This window comes from Canis aureus, chromosome X, assembly GCF_053574225.1.
Source record: "Canis aureus isolate CA01 chromosome X, VMU_Caureus_v.1.0, whole genome shotgun sequence".
In the NCBI taxonomy this organism is placed as follows: domain Eukaryota; kingdom Metazoa; phylum Chordata; class Mammalia; order Carnivora; family Canidae; genus Canis; species Canis aureus.
The window spans coordinates 77180550-77200678 of record NC_135649.1 but is presented as its reverse complement, the minus strand read 5'-3'; the positions used below and the strand labels follow the sequence as shown (position 1 = coordinate 77200678).

At 39.4% G+C, this 20129-nt stretch overlaps 1 long non-coding RNA gene across 3 annotated transcripts in view; it reads right to left on the bottom strand.

Annotated features, from left to right (window-relative positions):
- Positions 1–20129, bottom strand: part of LOC144308768 (uncharacterized) — an 81669-nt gene that overhangs the window by 52007 nt on the left and 9533 nt on the right. For all 3 annotated transcript variants that reach the window (XR_013375089.1, XR_013375088.1, XR_013375087.1), the window contains exons 2-3: positions 7173–7263; positions 243–323 (exon numbers count right to left, since the gene is read on the bottom strand). This is a non-coding gene — a long non-coding RNA (uncharacterized LOC144308768). The remainder of the gene's footprint in view (positions 1–242; positions 324–7172; positions 7264–20129) is intronic.

Sequence of the window (20129 nt, the reverse complement as noted above, 5' to 3'; positions counted from 1 at the left end):
GTTCCTCAAAGAGTTAAAAATAGAGCTACCCTATGACCCAGCAATTGCACTACTGGGTATTTACCCCAAAGATACAGATGTAGTGAAATTCCAGGACACCTGCACCCCAATGTTTATGGCAGCAAAGTCCACAATAGCCAAACTGGAAGGAGCCTCGATGTCCTTCAACAGATGAATGAATAAAGAAAATGTGGCATATATATACAATGGAGTATTAGCCATCAGAAAGTATGAATACTCACCATTTGCTTCCACGTGGACGGAACTGGAGGGTATTATGGTGAGTAAGTCAATCGGAGAAGGACAATCATCATATGGTTTCACTATATGGGGAATATAAGAAATAGTAAAAGGGATTATAAGGGAAAGGAGGGAAAATGAGTGGGAAAAATTAGAGAGGGTAACAAAACATGAGAGACTCCTAAGTGAGAAACAAACTAAGGGTAGCTGAAGGGGAGGTAGGTGGGGGGTTGGGGTAACTGGGTGACAGGCACTGAGGAGAGCACTTGATAGCATGAGCACTGGGTGTTATACTATATGTTGGCAAATCAAACAAATAAAAACAAATGAAAAAAAAAAGAAGTCATCTTGAGATGATAGCCTGGTGGTTATTTCCTTCAGCATAGTCATTCATGTTTTTGTTCATTTATTCAACAAGTATGCAGTGGTTGCCTGTAGTAGGCTTTGTTCTAGGCATGGGGAATGCAACAATGAACAAGACAGCATTCCTATCGTAGATTTTTACATTTTCGTGGAGATAGCAAAAAACTAAGTAACAATAACAGAACATTTAAATAATGACAATTGCTATCAAGACAATGAAACAGTATAGTGAACTAGAGAGTGACTAGTAGTGATTAGTGATAAAGCTATTTTAGCTAAGGTGGACTCTGATAAATTCAACTGTTATGTTAGGCTCTATTTTGCCTCTAATTCATCAGGATGGAATTCATAAAAAAGACAACTGTCAGTCACTACGCTCAAGGTCCTGTCACTTTAAATTTGAATCATAGAACCAAGTATAACACCTATTTCAAGGCTGCTGAACCTGGCTGGAGTCTTTGCTTCATTGCAGAAAAAAAAAAAATATTTCTCTTAACCTGCAAGTGAAAGGTAGCGTTTCTTTCAATTAACTATGAATGAAAGCAACATTAACATTACCTGGTGACTTTGTCAACAGTAGTAATCACAGATATTTTCATATAATAATATAGTTTTTTCGGAAATCCATTTACATATTTGTGTGCATGAGTACATATATGCACGTATACATATGGATATACATATGGATATATGTTACACTAAGTCCCCAAGCTTAATTGTTTTACAGCTTCATCTGTAATATGCTTTGGTCAGATTTAAAATTCTGCTTTTCTGGGCACCTGAGTGGATCAGTGGTTGAGTATCTGCCTTTGGCTCAAGTCATGATCCTGGGGTCCTAGGATCAAGTCCCACATCAGGCTCCTCTCAGGAAGCCTGCTTATCTGCTTTTCCCTCTGCCCATGTGTATCTCTCTCTCTCTCTCTCTCTCTCTCTCTTTCTCTCTCTGTCTCTCATGAATAAATAAAATATTTAAAATTAAATTAAATTAAATTAAAATAAATCCTGCTTTTCTGATCTTGTCCAATACATTTTCTTAAGGTTCTGAAGGTATCTTATTCTGGCTCCCATGCACTGACTTCCATTACTTCCATGCATATGTCATGATGGAGATGATCTGCCAAATATGAGTCTTAATCTTAACACAGTTGACACTAAACTGCTCATTCTGACAATAATTAGACATTAAATTCACTACTAGGGCTTCTCAACAGTTAAAGAAAAACTGTTGGAGAGAATGAGAGCTTTGGGAGAGGCTGCTAATCAGTGAAAAGGAAAATGTTTTCTTTCTACTCTTAAACAGTTTTTGTTTTCTACTTCTGGACTTGTCAAAACCTTTTATTTGCTAGCTTATATTGAAAAGTTTCAAAAAGCAAACCCACTTGAAAATATAATTCTTTGTTCTTTGAGCATCAGTTAACATCTGAAGCTAGTATCCTACAATACTATTATGCAAATGCTCTTCAAAATTATTTTCTTATTATCAACACCTAGCATAACTATAACACTAGTGTTCACTGAATTTTCCTTGAATGAATAAATGATATGAAAAAGCTATATCAAGTTATTGAAATATATTAAAAAAGAAGAGGCATCAAGAGAGTTAAAATCTTAACTTTTTGTGCTGAGTAGAAATATTATGAAGTTAGCATATGAAATTTCACTGTAAGGTGGCTTAGAAAAAAGGGCCATTTCAAGAATGCTTTATGTTGCAAACAATATTATATTGTCAACTTTTCTTTATGAGACAAAAATAATACTGATTTATAGAATTGTCATATTCTATTTGTTATAGTAGAATTGCAATAGCATAATATTGTAATTGTAGAATTGTTATAACCCAGGTGTGAGGCATGCTGGAAGTTCTTAAAAGGTAGGTTGGGAGAGGGAATGAACTAAAGTCTACTGGAACTGGGGAGAGACAGGCTGGAAGTCAAGAGCTGGCCATCAGGAAGAGGCCAGAATTCCAAATCACCAAGTCCAATGAGAATGCAATTACTCCAGCAATTATCATTGTACAAAGGTATGAATGGGTGATAAGTGACTTCTAAGCTGTTTTTGGACGTATATGACTGTCAAAATTATAGTTGGGGATTACTGGAAGTAGATCCCAGTCTGGGCCTCAGCTAACTGGGCTGTTATTCATGGTCCAGACTATGGATTTCGTAGGGATCTAGAGTAGGGAATGGGAATCAACAATCTAAAAGAAAATCATCAAAGTAACCTGGAGATGTTACCAAATCCAAGTTGGTTGCCTGTTTCCTGAAAGACCATTCCTCAAGAGACTAGTTTTGATTCGAAAGGAAATTGAGCTTTATTCAGGAGGCCAGAAAGCTATAGAGAAGACGGACTCTTCTCCAAAAGGCAACCACAAGATTTATGCCTGACCCAGGGAGGGCCTTTTGAAGGTCTTTAGGGTAGTTCATCATCAAATGAAGTGCAGTGCCTTGCAACATTTTATTTATCTTATTTATTTTATTTTATAATTCAAGTTAACATATAGTATAGTATTGGTTGCAATAGAATTTAGTGATTCATCACTTACATATAACACCCAGGGCTCCTGCCAACAAGTGCCCTTTTTAATACCCATCACCCAGCTAGCCCATCCCCCAACTACCTCCACTCCAGCAACCCTCAGTTTGTTTTCTTAACTATAGAGTCTCTTATGGTTTACCTCCCTCTCTGTTTTAATCTTATTTTTTGTTCGCTGCCCCTATGTTTATCTGTTTTGTTTCTTAAATTTCACGATCGAATGAAATAATATTTCTTGATTATGAGCAGAATGATGATACCAGCTACAAACATTACCTCAGTGCTCAGTGATTGTGAGAGGGGTTGGTTCTTGTTTCGTGATGTGCAGGAGTACTCTGTTCTTTCTACAAAGGAGGGCAAGTTCTACAGATATACAAAGGGAGGTAAGTAAAATCATTTATGTGACCTGAAAGAAAGAAAAACATTTTGCTAAAAGAAATTGCTAGGGTCATCGGGAAGGCCAAGGCAGCTCCAAACAGACTTGCTAGGCTCTGTGGACTTGGAAAGTTTTAATTCTTCACTCCTCAAGGCCAATGGTCTGCAAGTCTCAGAGAAAGTAAATTACCTCTGTTACAGATCAAGGGCCTTAGGTCAGGAAGTAAGCAGTGTGTTAGCTTGAAGCAATGTAAACCTTAAGATGGGCTAGAGTGCTGTTACAGAGAGAAGGAGGAAGGGAGGTTATAGCTCCCCAGTCATTCAGTTACCTATTGGGTCAAGTTTTCCCAGGTACACTCTTGGTGGAGGGATAGCAAGGTAATTCTGTGTCTTATCCACCAACTGTCCAGAGGCTTACAAGAATAACTGTCTAAGATCTTCTAAGCAAAACATCTCCAAAGAAACAAGAGCTGTAAATGATACACTGGATCAGATGGATTTTACAGATATTTACAGAACTTTGCATCTGAACACAACTGAATTCCTCTCAAGTGCACATGGGACTTTCTCCAGAAGACACCACATACTGGGTCACAAATCAGGTCTCAACCGATACCAAAAGATTGGGATTGTCCCCTGCATATTTTCAGACCATGATGCTTTGAAACTTGAAATCAAGCACAAGAAGAAATTTGGAAGAAACTCAAACACATGGAGGTTAAAGACCATCCTGCTAAAAGATGAATGGGTCAACCAGGAAATTAAAGAATAAAAATATTCATGGAAACTAATGAAAATGAAGATAAAACTGTTCAAAATCTTTGGGATACGGTAAAAGCAGTCCTCAGAAGGAAACACATCCCAATACAAGCATCCCTCAAAAAATTGGAAAAAGCTCAAATACACAAGCTAACCTTGCACCTAAAGGAAAGAACAGCAAATAAAACCTACACCAAGCAGAAGAGAGTTAATAAAGATTTGAGCAGAACTCAATGAAATAGAGACCAGAATACCTGCAGAACAGATCAACAAAACCAGGAGTTGGTTCTTTGAAAGAATTTATAAGATAGATAAACCATTAGCCAGCCTTATTAAAAACAAAAGAGAAAAGACTCAAATTAATAAAATCATGAATGAAATAGGAGAGATCAAAACTAATACAAAGGAAATACAAACAATTTTAAAAACTTCTTATAAGCAGCTATATGCCAATAAATTAGGCAATCTAGAAGAAATGGACGCATTTCTGGAAAACCACAAACAACCAAAACTGGAACAGGAAGAAACAGAAAACCTGAACAGGGTGATAACCAGGGAGGAAATTGAAGCAGTCATCAAAACCTCCCAAGACAAAAGTCCAGGGCCAGATGCCTTCCCAGGGGAATTCTATCAAACATTTAAGAAGAAACAATACCTATTCTATTAAAGCTGTTCTGAAGGATAGAAAGGGAAGGGATACTTCCAAACTTGTTGTATGAGGCCAGCATTATCTTGATTCGAAAGCCAGACAAAGACCCTGCTTAAAAGAATTCCAGACCAATATCCCTGATGAACACAGATGCAAAAATTCTCACCAAGATACTAGCCAATAGGATCCAACAGTACATTAAGAAGATTCTTCACCACAACCAAGTGGAATTTATCCCGGGGATGCAAAGCTGGTTCAACACTTGTGATAGATCATATCAACAAGAGAAAAACCAAGAACCATATGATCCTCTCATTAGATGCAGAGAAATCATTTGACAAAATACAGCATTGATTCCTGATTAAAACTCTTCAAATTATAGGGATAGTCAATATCTTAAAAGCGTTTTTTGAAAAGCCCACAGCAAATATCATTCTCAATGGCCAAAAACTGAGAGCCTTTCCCCTAAGATCAGGAACACTACAGAAATATCCACTCTCACCACTGTTATTCAACATAGTACTAAAAGTCCTAGCCTCAGCAATCAGACAACAACAATAAAAAAGGCACTCAAATTGGGGAAAGAAAAGAAGTAAAACTCTCCCTCTTCACAGATGATTTGATACTGTATATAGAAAATGTAATAGACTCCACCCCAAGATTTCTAGAACTCATACAGCAATTCAGCAATGTGGCAGGATACAAAATCAATGCCCAGAAATCAGTGGCATTTCTGTACACTAACAAGGAGCCTGAAGAAAGAGAAATTAAGGAATCAATCCCATTTACAATTGCACTCATAAAAGGAAACCTAGGAATAAACCTAACCAAAGAGGTAAAGTAAATATACCCTAAAAACTACAGAACACTTCTGAAAAAAACTGAAGAAGACACAGAGAGATGGAAAACAACCATTCTATGCTCATGGATTGGAAGTCTAAATTTTGTGAAAATGTCTGTGTTACCCAGGGTAATTTACATTCAATGTAATCCCTATCAAAATAACATGGACTTTCTTCACAGACTTGGGACAAATAATCTTAAGATTTCTATGGAATCATCAAAGGTCCCAAATAGCCAGAGAAATATTGAAAAAGAAAACCAAAGCTGGAGGCATCACAATGCCAGATTTTACTCTGTATCACGAAACTGTGATTATCAAGACCGTATGGTACTGGCACAAAAACAGACACATGGATCAATGGAACAGAATAGAGAACCCAGAAATGAGCCCTCAACTCTATGGTCAACTAAAAAGGGACAAAGCAGGAAAGAATATCCGCTGGAAAAAGGAGAGTCTCTTCAATAAATGGTGTTGACAAAATTGGTCAGCCATGTGCAGAACAATGAAACTGAACCATTATCTTACACCATACACAATGGTAAACTCAAAATGGTTGAAAAATCTAAATGTGAGACAACAATCCATCGAAATGCTAGAGGAGAATACAGGCAACACCCTTTTTGAACTTGGCCACAGTAACTTCTTGCAAGATGCATCTATGAAGACAAGGGAAACAAAAGCAAAAATGATGTAGTGGGACTTAACAAGGGTAAAAAGCTTCTGCACAGCCAAAGAAACAGTCAACAAAACTAAAAGACAACCTACAGAATGGGAGAAGATATTTGCAAATGACACATCAGACAAAGGGCTAGTATCCAAGATGTATAAAGAACTTATTAAACTCAACACTCAAGAAACAAAAAATCCAATAATGAAATGGGCAGAAGATATGAGCAGAAATTTCACCAAAGAAGACATACACATGGCTAAGAAGCACATGAAGAAATGCTCCACATCACTTGTCATCAAGGAAATACAAATCAAAACCTCAGTGAGTTACCACCTCACAGCAGTGAGTATGGTGGAAATCAACAAGACAGGAAACAACAAATGTTGGAGAGAATGTGGAGAAAAAGGAACCCTCTTGCACTGTTGGTGGGAATGCATACTTGTACAGCCACTCTGGAAAACAGTGTGGAGGTTCCTCAAGAAGTTAAAAAATAGAATTACCCTACCACCGAGCAATTGTACTACTGGGTATTTACCCCATAGATACTGATGTAGTGAAGTGGTAGGACACCTGCACCCCAATGTTCATAGCAGGAATGTCCACAATAGCCCAACTGTAGAAGTAGCCCCAATGTCCTTCAGCAGATTAATAAAGAAGGTGTACACACACACACACACACACACACACACACACACACACAATGGAATATTATTCAGCCATCAGAAGAGACAAATACTCACCATTTGCTTCAATATGGATGGAACTGTAGGGTATTATGCTGAGTGCAGTAAGTTAATTGGAGAAGGACGATCATCATATGGTTTCACTCATCTGTGGAATATAAGAAATAGTAAATGGGATTTTAAGGGAAGGGGGGAACTAAGCGGGGAAAAATTAGAGAGGTAAACAAACCATAAGAGATTCCTAACTTTGGGACACAAACAAAAGGTTGTGGAAGGGGAGGTCTGTGGGGGCATGGGGTAACTAAGTGACGAGCACTGAGGAGGGCACCTGATGGGATGAGCACTGGGTGCTATACTATATGTTGGCAAATTGAATTTAAATAACATATGTAAAAAACAAACAAACAAATGCAATAGGCACAGAGCACTCCCAACAAAATCAACAAACATACAGCAGTAGTATGAAATATTTTAGTTAAATTTGCATGTTATAAAGATAAAGAGAAAACCTTGAAAACTGCTTGGACAAGAGATCCTTAATGTACAAGACTAGATACATAAGATTGGCAGCAGAGCCATCCACAGAGGCCTGGGAGGCCACAAAAGACTAGCAAGATATAGTCAACGTTTTAAATGAGAAAAATATGCAACCCAGAATCTTTATCCATCAAGGCTATTATTCACATGAGGAGAGATAAATCGTTTCCAAGACAAACAAAAGCGAAAAGAATTCGTTAGTGAACACTAAACTTGCCCTGTAAGAAATATTAATGGAGACTCTTTTATTGGAAAGAGAGACCAAAGTTATCAAAGAACAAAAGGAAACAGAGACAATCTATAGAAATTTCGAATTTACAGTTAATAAAATGGTATTAAACTCATATCTTTCAATAATTACTGTGAATGTAAATGGACTCAATGCTCTAATCAAAAGACATAGGGTCTCAGGGCTCCTGGATATCTCAGTCAGCCTCTGCCTTTGGCTAAGGTCTTGATCCCAGGTCCTGGGATGGATACCTACATTGGGATCCCTGCTTAGCGGGAAGTCCGTTTCTCCCTCTTCCTCTGCCCCTCTCCTCCACTCCTGCTTGTGCTCTCTCTGCCTCTTTCTCTCTCTGTCTCTATCTCTATCTCTCAAATAAACAAAATATTCATAAAAGGACATAGGGTACCTATGGGTACCCTATGGGACATAGGGTATATTAAAAAGGACCCATTGATATGCTGCTTAAAAGGGACTAATTTTAGACCCAAAAAAACCTCCAGATTGAACGTAAGGAGTGGGGAATGATTTATAATGCTAATGGGCATCAAAAGCTGGAGAAGCCATCCTAATATTACACAAACTAAATGTTAAACAAAAGACTGTAAGAAGAGATGAAGAAGGACACTATATAATATTGAAGAGGATAGCCATGATCACCTCTGTTGTACATCATAGTACTGGAAGTACTAGCCACAGCAATCACCAGCAAAAAGATATAAAAGGCATTCAAATCAGCAAAGAAGTCAAACTTTCACTCTTTCCAGACAACATGATACTCTATTTAGGAAACCCAAAAGACCACTCAAAAAATGTAATAACTGATACAGGAATTAAGCTTAATCTTGGGATATAAAATCAATGCATGGAAGTCTGTTGCATTTCTATACACTATAAAGGAAGCAGCAGAAAGAGAAATCAAAGAATTGACCCCATTTACAATTGCAACAAAAACTATAAGATACCCAGGAATAAACCTAAGCAAAGGGGTAAAAGATATGTACATTGAAAAGCATAGAATACTTAGGAGAGAAATTGAGGAAGACACAAAAAAATGGAAAAATATTGTATGTTCATGGATTGGAAGAATAAATATTGTTATAATATCTATGCTACCTAAAGTAATCTACACATTCAATGCAGTCCCTATCAAAATACTATTAGAATTTGTCACATAGCTGCCACAAACAGTCCTAAAATTTGTATGGAACTACAAAAGAACCTAAATAGACAAAGTATTTTTAAAAAAGAAAACCAAAGGAGGGGGTGTCACATTTATGGACTTCAAGGTGTTTTACAAAGCTTTAATCAAGACAGTATGGTACTAATATAAAAACAAGCACATAGATCAGTGGAAAAGAATAGAGAAGCCACAAATGGACCCTCAACATACGGTCAAGTAATCAACCCATATGGTCAAGTAATCTTCAACAAAGCAGTAAAGAATAGCCAGTGGAAAAAAAAAAAAAAAAGAGAATAGCCAGTGGATAAAAGACTGTCTTTCCAACAAATGGTGTTGGGAAAATTGGACAGCTACACGCAGAAGAATGAAACTGCACTACTTTCATACATCATACACAAAAATCAAGTTGCCACAGCAACTTCTAGAGAGATCTCTAATGGGAAGGGATTAAAAGCAAAAATGAACTATCAGGACTTCATCAATATAATAAGTTTTTGCAAAAAAAAAGAACCAAGAAAACCAAAATGCAAGGGGGAGGCAAGAGGGTGGAGAATTAGGGGTCTTTGTTTTACCTGGTTCCCCAAACGTAACTAGATAACTTTCAAACCATCTTGAACACCTATGAATTCAACCTGAGATATAAAAAGAACAGATGGAACCCTACAGAGAGAAAAGTGATTGCTTCTTACAAGGTAGGAGTGTGGAGAAGAGAAATGGAGGAGATATATTGGAAGACAAATGGCAGGGGGAGGGAAACTTTGTAAGCCGCTGCAGGAAAGAGGTAAAGCACACAATCCAGACCTTTAGAAATCTGCTCCTGAGAGAGCCTTCCCCTGAAAAGTGCTCAGTGGTGACATAGGGCAGAATCACAGGAGGGGCAATGAAGTCTCAGTATTCTTGGAAACACAGAGTCACCTGGGAAAATTCAACTTGTGACATAAACTGCAAACCATGGTCACATCAAGGGACTGATGGTGTCCTAGGTCCCCATAAAGGACTGGAAAGCAGCAACCCTCCTGGGGCATCTGGGAGAGGCAGACCAGGTGTGCAGTCAGGTGGCTGAGCACTCTCTGCCCCAGGGACTGGCAGTGGACAGAAGGGGGATATCCTCTATTCTCTCCTGGAGAGGCAGAGCCAGGGAGTGAAAAAGATAGGGAAAGTTCTGTCAACCCAAGTCCTCCCAATTGTATGAATCAATGCCCCGTGCCTATCCCCAGGAGGATCTGAGCCAGTGTGCACCAAGACACTGCAGTTCGGTACAGGCTGGGAGCTCTTGGCTCCAGGGCTGGAGATCTGGGCACCACTATTTTTTTTCTCCTTTCACCCTGGAGAAACATCGGCCTCTAGGGAACAACGGCCTCATAGGACAAACAGGTTACACAAAGGTAGCCACCTGGCAAGGGGCAGGGCATCTCCGCCCAGGCACAGACACACCAAAATCAGCGAACCAGGCCCCTCCCCAAGAAGACCAGCTGGAAAGAACGGGAAAAGCAAGTTGCTGACCAAGAAGCCCTGAAAGCTCCAGGACTGAGGGAAAATAATATGTGGAACTCAAGATTTTCTTCCTTATGATTTGCTTATATTTCAGATTTAAAATTTTCAATATTCTTTCAATATTTTTTCTTCCTTAATGACATTCTTTTATCAACTCTTCATTTTTAAGTTTTTCCCTTTTTGACTTTCATATTTTTACAATTACATCTCAAATATCCCATGTTCTTCATTTCTGGATTCCTTTCAACATATTCCATTTAATTTTTTAGAAATATAAGTTATGGGGAATGCTTTTGTCTTATTTTATGATTTTACAAATTAGTACATTCTAGTATATGGATCAGGGGACGCCTGGGTGGCTCAGTGGTTGAGCATCTGCCTTTGGCTCAGGTCATGATCCTGGGATCTGGGATCTAGTCCGGCATCAGGCTCCCTGTGGGGAGCCTCCTTCTCCCTCTGCCTCTCTCTCTCTCTCTCTCATTAATAAACAAATAAATCTTTAACATATGGACCAAAATACATTCAGAACCAAGTAGAGCACTTTGTTGGTCCATTCTGTGAGAGTATATTCTCTTTTCCTTTCCATGCCCCCCCCATTTGTCTTCTTGTTTTTGCTCTTTTTCCTGCTGTTGTTTATATAAGTTTTGCTGGTTTATATAAATTTGGAATTTAGCCCCTCCTAACATACAGAACAAAATATATACAGGACCAAGATCACTGTCTTGTTTCACTCTGGGAGACTATATTCTCTCTCCTCTACCACTTCCTCTCAACCCTTTTTAAAAATTTTACTATTTTTTTGAATTCATTTTTCACTTTTGTGGTCTTTCTTTTCTTTTTTCTTTTATTTTCTGGTCCCTGACCTCTTTGGAATTGTCTATGTGTATTTTACTATGTGTATTTGTATGGGTTGTGGTTGATATTTTTGACTGTGCTTATTCATATATCCATTCTGCACTGGAAAAAAATGACTAGAAGGAAGAACTCACTAAAAAAAGAAGCAGAAATTATACTATCTGCCACAGATCTATGGATATAGATTTAAGTAACATGTCAGAAAAACAATTGAGAATGCAATTACAAAATTACTGGTGGCTCTTGAAAAAAGTATAAAAGACTCTAGAGATACTTTTACTGCAGAATTAAGATCTAATTAGGCCGAAATTCAGAATACTTTAAACAGATGCTGCCTATACTGGATGCAGTAAAAGCTAGGGTTAATGAGGCAGAAGACAGAGTGAGTGACATAGAAGACAAGTTGATAAAAAGGAATGAAGCTGAGGAAAAAAGAAAAAACAACTAAGAGCCCATGAGGGGAGGCTCTGGGAAATAAGTGATAGTTTGAGAAAGAATAATATTTGTCTTATGAGGATTTCAGGGGATGTAAAGAGAGAGAACCAGAAAGTATATTTGAACATATCGGAGCTGATAACTTCCCTAATCTGAGGAAGGCAACAGACATACAGATCCAAGAGATAGAGAGGACCTCCGCTAAAATCAACAAAAATGCATCAACATCCTGACATATAATGGTGAAGCTTCCAAATTTCAGACATAAAGAGAAATTCCTAAAAGCAGCTCAACGCAAGAGATTCCTAACTTCCATGGGGGGAAATATCAGATTAACAGCAGACCTATCTACAGAGACATGGCAGACCAGAAAGGACTGGCATGATATATTCAAGGTACTAACAAGAAAAACATGCTACCAAGAATTCTTTAACCAGCAAGGCTGTCATTCAGAATGGAAGGAGAGATAAAGAGCCTCCAGGATAGGCAGAAACTAAAAGAATATGTGACCACCAAACCAGCTCTGTGAGAAATACTAAGGGGGACCCGGTAAGTGAAAGAGAGACCCCAAATAAACAGTACACAGAAACAGGGAATGTATAAGTAATAAGATTACTACACTAAATTAATACCTTTCAGAAGTTACTCTGAATGTCAATGGGCTAAAGGATCCCATCAAAAGACACAGGGTATCAGATTGGATAAAAAGCAAGAAGCATCTATACTGGGTCTACAGATGACTCATTTTAGACCTAAAGGACAACAAAAGACTAAAAATGAGGGGGTGGAGAACCATACAATTCAAATAGTCCTCAAAAAAATAAGCTGCGGTAGCAATATTCATATGAGATAAATTATATTTTAATTTTATTTTTTAATAAATATATTTTTATTGGTGTTCAATTTGCCAACATATAAAATAACACCCAGTGTTCATCCCATCAAGTGCCCCCCTCAGTGCCTGTCACCCAGTCACCACCACCCCCCCAACCCCCTCCCGTTACACCACCCCTAGTTCGTTTCCCAGAATTAGGAGTCTCTCATGTTCTGTCTCCCTTTCTGATATTTCCCACTCATATTTTCTCCTTTCACCTTTATTCCCTTTCACTATTTTTTATATTCTGCAAATGAATGAGACCATATAATGTTTGCTCTTATCCAATTGACTTACGTCACACAGCATAATACCCTCCAGTACCATCCACTTTGAAGAAAATGGTGGGTATTTCTCGTTTCTAATGGCTGAGTAATATCCCATTGTATACATAAACCACATCTCCTTTATCCATTCCTATTTCGATGGACACCAAGGCTCCTTCCACAGTTTGGCTATTGTGGACAATGCTACTATAAACAACGGGGTGCAGGTGTCCCAGCGTTTCATTGCATCTGTATCTTTCGGGTAAATCCCCAGCAGTGCAATTGCTGGGTCGTAGGGCACATCTATTTTTAACTCTTTGATGAAACTCCACACAGTTTTCCAGAGTGGCTGCACCAGTTCACATTCCCAACAACAATGGAAGACTGTTCCCCTTTCTGCACATCCTCTCCAACATTTGTGGTTTCCTGCCTTGTTAATTTGCCCCATTCTCACCGGTGTGAGGTGGTATCTCATTGTGGTTTTGATTTGTATTTCCCTGATGGCAAGTGATGCAGAGCATTTTCTCATATGCATGTTGGCCATGTCTATGTCTTCCTCTGTGAGATTTCTGTTCATTTCTTTTGCCCATTTCATGATTGGATTGTTTCTTTCTTTGGTGTTGAGTTTAATAAGTTCTTTATAGATCTTGGAAACTAGCCCTTTATCTGATAGGTCATTTGCAAATATCTTCTCCCATTCTGTAGGTTGTCTTTGAGTTTTGTTGACTGTATCCTTTGCTGTGCAAAAGCTTCTTATCTTGATGAAGTCCCAATAGTTCATTTTTGCTTTTGTTTCTTTTGCCTTCGTGGATGTATCTTGCAAGAAGTTACTGTGGCCGAGTTCAAAAAGGGTGTTGCCTGTGTTCTTCTCTAGGATTTTGATGGAATCTTGTCTCACATTTAGATCTTTTATCCATTTTGAGTTTATCTTTGTGCATGGTGAAAGAGAGTGGTCTAGTTTCATTCTTCTGCATGTGGATGTCCAATTTTCCCAGCACCATTTATTGAAGAGACTGTCTTTCTTCCAATGGATAGTCTTTCCTCCTTTATCGAATATTAGTTGATCATAAAGTTCAGGGTCCACTTCTGGGTTCTCTATTCTGTTCCACTGATCTATGTGTCTGTTTTTGTGCCAGTACCACACCGTCTTGATGACCACAGCTTTGTAGTACAACCTGAAATCTGGCATTGTGATGCCCCCAGATATGGTTTTCTTTTTTAAAATTCCCCTGGCTTTCGGGGTCTTTTCTGATTCCACACAAATCTTAAAGTAATTTGTTCTCTCTGAAGAAAGTCCATGGTATTTTGATAGGGATTGCATTAAACGTGTATATTGCCCTGGGTAATATTGACATTTTCAGAATATTAATTCTGCCAATCCATGAGCATGGAATATTTTTCCATCTCTTTGTGTCTTCCTCAATTTCTTTCAGAAGTGTTCTATAGTTTTGAGGGTATCGATCCTTTACATCTTTGGTTAGGTTTATTCCTAGGTATCTTATGCTTTTGGGTGCAATTGTAAATGGGATTGACTCCTGAATTTCTCTTTCTTCAGTCTCATTGTTAGTGTATAGAAATGCCACTGATTTCTGGGCATTGATTTTGTATCCTGCCATGCTACCGAATTGCTGTATGAGTTCTAGCAATCTTGGGGTGGAGGCTTTTGGGTTTTCTATGTAGAGTATCATGTCATCGGCGAAGAGAGAGAGTTTCACTTCTTTGCTAATTTGAATGCCTTTTATTTCTTTTTGTTGTCTGATTGCTGAGGCTAGGATTTCTAGTACTATGTTGAATAGCAGTGGGGAGACTACATCTCCAAAGAAACGAGAGCTTTAAATGATACACTGGACCAGATGGATTTCACAGATATCTACAGAACTTTACATCCAAACTCAACTGAATACACATTCTTCTCAAGTGCACATAGAACTTTCTCCAGAATAGACCACATATTGGGTCACAAATCGGGTCTGTACCGATACCAAAAGATTGGGATTGTCCCCTGCATATTCTCAGACCATAATGCCTTGAAATTAGAACTAAATCACAAGAAGTTTGGAAGGACCTCAAACACGTGGAGGTTAAGGACCATCCTGCTGATGAAAGGGTCAACCAGGAAATTAAGGAAGAATTAAAAAGATTCATGGAAACTAATGAGAATGAAGATACAACCGTTCAAAATCTTTGGGATGCAGCAAAAGCAGTCCTAAGGGGGAAATACATCGCAATAGAAGCATCCATTCAAAAACTGGAAGGACTCAAATACAAAAACTAACCTTACACATAAAGGAGCTAGAGAAAAAACAGCAAATAGATCCTACAACCAAGAGAAGAAGGGAGTTAATAAAGATTCGAGCAGAACTCAACGAAATCGAGACCAGAAGAACTGTGGAACAGATCAACAGAACCAGGAGTTGGTTCTTTGAAAGAATTAATAAGATAGATAAACCATTAGCCAGCCTTATTAAAAAGAAGAGAGAGAAGACGCAAATTAATAAAATCATGAATGAGAAAGGAGAGATCACTACCAACACCAAAAAAATACAAACGATTTTAAAAACATATTATGAACAGCTATATGCCAATAAATTAGGCAATCTAGAAGAAATGGACGCATTCCTGGAAAGCCACAAACTACCAAAACTGGAACAGGAAGAAATAGAAAACCTGAACAGGCCAATAACCAGGGAGGAAATTGAAGCAGTCATCAAAAACCTCCCAAGACACAAGAGTCCAGGGCCAGATGGCTTCCCAGGGGAATTTTATCAAACGTTTAAAGAAGAAACCATACCTATTCTCCTAAAGCTGTTTGGAAAGATAGAAAGAGATGGAGTACTTCCAAATTCGTTCTATGAGGCCAGCATCACCTTAATTCCAAAACCAGACAAAGACCCCACCAAAAAGGAGAATTACAGACCAATATCCCTGATGAACATGGATGCAAAAATTCTCAACAAGATACTAGCCAATAGGATCCAACAGTACATTAAGAAAATTATTCACCATGACCAAGTAGGATTTATCCCTGGGACACAAGGCCGGTTCAACACCCATAAAACAATCAATGTGATTCATCATATCAGCAAGAGAAAAAACAAGAACCATATGATCCTCTCATTAGATGCAGAGAAAGCATTTGACAAAATACAGCATCCATTCCTGATCAAAACTCTTCAGAGTGTAGGGATAGAGGGAACATTCCTTGACATCTTAAAAGCCATCTATGAAAAGCCCACAGCAAATATCATTCTCAATGGGGAAACACTAGGAGCCTTTCCCCTAAAATCAGGAACAAGACAGGGATGTCCACTCTCACCACTGCTATTCAACATAGTACTGGAAGTCCTAGCCTCAGCAATCAGACAACAAAAAGACATTAAAGGCATTCAAATTGGCAAAGAAGAAGTCAAACTCTCCCTCTTCGCCGATGACCGGTCTTCTTCCTGATCTCAGGGGAAGGGCTCCCAATGCTTCCCCATTGAGAATGATATTAAGGTGATGCTGGCCTCATAGAACGAGCTTGGAAGTATTCCATCTCTTTCTATCTTCCCGAATGACTTTAGTAGAATAGGTATGGTTTCTTCTTTAAACGTTTGATAGAATTCCCCCTGGGAAGCCATCTGGCCATGGACTTTGTGTCTTGGGAGGTTTTTGATGACTGCTTCAATTTCCTCCCTGGTTATTGGCCTGTTCAGGTTTTCTATTTCTTCCAGTTCCAGTTTTGGTACTTTGTGATATTCCAGAAATGCTTCCATTTCTTCTAGTTTGCCTAATTTATTGGCAAATAGCTGTTCATAATACGTTTTAAAATCGTTTCTATTTCCTTGGTGTTGGTAGTCATCTCTCCTTTCTCATTCATGATTTTATTAATTTGAGTCTTCTCTCTCTTCTTTTTAATAAGGCTGGCAAAGGGTTTATCTATCTTATTAATTCTTTCAAAGAACCAACTCCTGGTTTTGTTGATCTTTTCCACAATTTTTCTGGTCTCTATTTCATTGAGTTCTGCTCGAATCTGTACTAACTCTCTTCTGCTGCTGGGTGTAGGATCTACGCTGTTCTTTCTGTAAATCCTTTAGGTGTAAGGTTAGCTTTTGTTTTTAAGTTCTTTCCATTTTTTGGATCGTTGCTCGTTTTGCGATGTATCTCCTCCTCAGGTCTGCTTTTGCTGCATCCCAAATATTTTGAACGGTTGTGTCTTCATTCTCATTAGTTTCCATGAATCTTTTTAATTCTTCCTTAATTTCCTGATTGACCCTTTCATCTTTTAGGAGGATGGTCCTTAACCTCCATTTGTTTGAAATCCTTCCAAACTTCTTGTGATTTAGTTCTATTTTCAAAGCATTATGGTATGAGAATACGCAGGGGACGATCCCAATCTTTTGGTATTGGTTAAGACCTGATTTGTGACCCAGTATGTGGTCTCTTCTGGAGAAAGTTCCATGTGCACTTGAGAAGAATTTTATTCAGTTGTGTTTGGATATAAAGTTCTGTAGATATCTGTGAAATCCATCTGGTGCAGGTATCATTTAGAGCTCTTGTTTCTTTGGAGATGCTGTGCTTACAAAACCTATCGATTGTAGAAAGCACTAGATTGAAGTCACCAAGTATAAGTGTATTGTTATCTAAGTATGTCTTAACTTTGGTTATTAATTGATTGATATATTTGTCAGGTCCAACATTCGGGGCATATATAGTGATGACTGTTAAGTTCTCTTCTTGGATAGATCCTTTAAGTATGATATAGTGTCCCTCTTCATCTCTCACTACAGTCTTTGGGATAATTTTTTATTTATCTGATATAAGGATGGCTACCACTGCTTCTTTTGAGGACCATTTGAATGGTAAATGGTTCCCCGACCTTTTATTTTTAGGCTGTAGGTGTCCTTACGTCGAAAATGAGTCTCTAGTAGATAGCAAATAGATGGGTCTTGCTTTTTTATCCAGTGAAACCCTGTGCCTTTTGATGGGGTTATTAAGCCCATTCACGTTCAGAGTTTCTATTGAAAGACATGAATTTAGTGTCATCATGATACCTATTCAGTCCGTTTTTGTGGATTGTTTCCTTGGACTTCCTCTTTCTTTTACATCATCCCCCTTAATATTTCTTGCAGAGCCAGTTTGGTGGTCATATATTCTTTCAGTTTCTGTCTATCTTGGAAACTCTTTATCTCTCCTTCTATTCTGAATGATAACCTTGCTGGATAAAGGATTCTTGGCTGCATGTTCTTCTCATTTAGGACCTGAATATATCCTGCCAGCCCTTTCTGGCCTGACAGGTCTCTATGGAGAGGTCTGCTGTTAATCTACTATTTCTCCCCATAAAAGTTAGAGATTTCTTGTCTCCTGCTGCTTTAAGGATCTTCTCTTTATCTTTGGAATTTGGAAGCTTCACTATGAAATGTCGAGGTGTTGAGCGGTTTTTATTTTTGAGGGGGGAATCTATTTCCTGGATCTGAATGCCTGTTTCCCTTTCCAGATTAGGAAAGTTTTCAGCTATGATTTGTTCAAATACATATTCTGGACCTCTGTCCCTTTTGGCACCCTCGGGAACCTCAATTAAATGTAGATTTTTCTTCCTCAGGCTGTCATTTATTTCCCTTAATCTATCCTAATATCTTTTACTTGTTTGTCTCTTTTTTCCTCAGTTTCCCTCTTTACCATCAACTTGTCTTCTATGTCACTCACTCGTTCTTTCACCTCATTAACCCTCGTCGTTAGGACCTCCAGTTTGGATTGCATCTCATTTAATTGATTTTTAATTTCTGCCTGATTAGGTCTAAATTCTGCAGTCATGACGTCTCTTGAGTCCTTTATGCTTTTTTCTAGAGCCAACAGTAGCTTTATATTCGTGCTTCTGAATTGGCTTTGTGACATTGAATTGTAATCCAAATTTTGTAACTCTGTGGGAGAGAGGACTGTTTCTGATTCTTTCTTTTAAGGTGAGTTTTTCCTTCTAGTCCTTTTGCTCAGTGCAGAGTAGAGAAAAACATGTTGTATTGGGAAAAGGAGAAAAGAGAGAAGAGAAAGAAGAAAAGAAAGGAAAAAAAGTGAAAAAAAGAAAAAAAGAAGAAAAGTAATAAGGGGGGCGGAAGCAAACAGAAATCAAAAAATAAAAAACAAGGGGGAGTATCCTTTGATTTTGTATACTGTAAAATCTTCTATTTCCCCTGGAACTTTCCAGTGCTGCTTGGTCAGTAATTTGTTTTTCCCCTGTCCGTCTAGCTGGTCTTTTGGGTGAGGGGCCTGCTGTGCTGTTTCAGGTGTTAGCACTTGGGGGAGCTGCTCAGCCCCCTGCCTGTTGCAGGGCTCTGTGAACGTTGTTTTACCTTCGTATCCTATGAGGACACTGTGAAGCTCAGTGGGGATTGTTTATCCTGGGAGGCACCTGGAGGAAAAACAACAGTAGCAGCAGCCAGATCTCCAGCCCTGGAGTCAGCTCCTGAAGTAACTATGGTGCTCTCAGTCTGCAGGGGCCTGGATGCTCCGGGGGCGGGGCCGCTGATCTGCTCAGCTTGGGGCCGCCCAGAGGCAGGAGTGTCCTTGCTGTCCTGTGCCCTCCTGGCTTCTGCCTGTCCCGGGGGGAGCGCTGGATCTTGGGCTGTGTCTCCGGTGCCCGGTGCTCCCGGGCCTGCGCTGTTGGAACTGCTCCCGGACGCGCAGCTCCCTCTGCACAGAGCCTCTGCCGGAGCCGCCCCCGAGCTGCTCCCAGGCCGCGCAGCTCCCTCCGTGTGGAGCCACCACATGAGCCGCCTCCAAGCTGCTCCTGGGTCGAGCTGTGGGGGCGCTGCAGCCCTTTAGGGAGCTCGGCCGCGGGGTGTGGCAGCTCTCCCCAGGGCGCAGGTATTCTGTTAGTGTCCCTGGGAGCTGAGGGCATCCCCGCCCCTCCTGGGTTCCTGCTCCAACTCCCTGTGAGTGCCTTTCCGTCTGAGAAGATGGGTGAATTCCCTGCTTCTCCTGGATGGGGCTTTCTTGGGGCTTTCCTGTCCTGGGGGCACTCACAGCAGCCTTAGCCCGGCTCTTCACGGGGCCCCTACCCCCTTCGATGCCTTTTATTTTTTTCCCCGTCTTCCTACCTTGATAGAAGCATGAACTCTTCCCACTGTAGCATTCCAGCTGTTCTCTCTTTAAATCTGAAGCCGAATTC